This window comes from Microtus ochrogaster, chromosome 5, assembly GCF_000317375.1.
Source record: "Microtus ochrogaster isolate Prairie Vole_2 chromosome 5, MicOch1.0, whole genome shotgun sequence".
In the NCBI taxonomy this organism is placed as follows: domain Eukaryota; kingdom Metazoa; phylum Chordata; class Mammalia; order Rodentia; family Cricetidae; genus Microtus; species Microtus ochrogaster.
Genome location: NC_022012.1, coordinates 69,168,866 through 69,169,798, shown reverse-complemented (window position 1 = coordinate 69,169,798; position 933 = coordinate 69,168,866). Strand labels below are relative to the sequence as shown.

Sequence of the window (933 nt, the reverse complement as noted above, 5' to 3'; positions counted from 1 at the left end):
AGACAGAAGGACCCCTGGGGCTCCTTGGTGGCCAGCCTAGCTCCAGGTTCAGTTAGAGATCCTGACTCAAGGGCAGAGTGGAAGACACACAGCCTCCTTTTCTGGCTTCCTCACATGCTCACAGGCACAGACACCCTCATGCAAACATGTGTATGTACTACACACACACACACACACACACACACACACACACCATAATCTTCCAGACACATACACATACACACTGGGGTTATTTTTGTTTATTTTTATTTTGATTATAAACAACTTCAAACACACATATAGACAGTGAGACTTTAAGGGGAGGCAAAAGAGATGGCTCGGTGGGTGAAAGTGTTTGCAAAGTCCGAAGACCTGAGTCTATTTCCCGGAACCTACATAAACAGCTGGATGCGGATATGAAGGGCCAGCACCGCAGGAACCACAAGAGAGAACCTGCCTCAGCAAGGAGGGAGGGAGGACCAACTGCAGGAAGTTCTCCTCTGGCCTCCACACAAATGTGGTGGACCCAGTCTACCCCACATAAAATAACTTAAAAAAATTTTTAGTTATAAAAAAAACAAGCAAAACTTGACATCCAGTGCACACTTCCTCTCAGAGAAGCCTTCCTGGATTCTCCAAATACTATCTTTCTTTTCTAAGCCTTAACTGTGTGGAATTGTTATTTTCTTCTCCCAATGTAAATGAATAAAAATAAATGAGATGCTGAGAACTTTCCCAAAGCTTCGGGGTCCCCCTGTTTGTTCAGGGGGGGGGGAACAAATGTGTGGGTCATTTACCTCAGAGGTACACGTTCCAATGGAAGAGGGCTGCTCACTGACCTGATTGTGCCCTGGCACTTCTATTCTGTGTGTGTGTGTGTTTGTGTGTGTGTGTGTGTGTGTGTGTGTGTGTGTTCCTAGTTGTTTTGTTTTTCTGAGACAGGGTCTCTCTGTA

The 933-nt window shown here is 45.6% G+C and overlaps 1 protein-coding gene across 1 annotated transcript in view; it reads left to right on the top strand.

Annotated features, from left to right (window-relative positions):
- The window catches only part of Myo1e (myosin IE), a 195,398-nt gene that overhangs the window by 91,163 nt on the left and 103,302 nt on the right, over nucleotides 1-933 (top strand). The gene's annotated exons all lie outside the window — the stretch shown is intronic.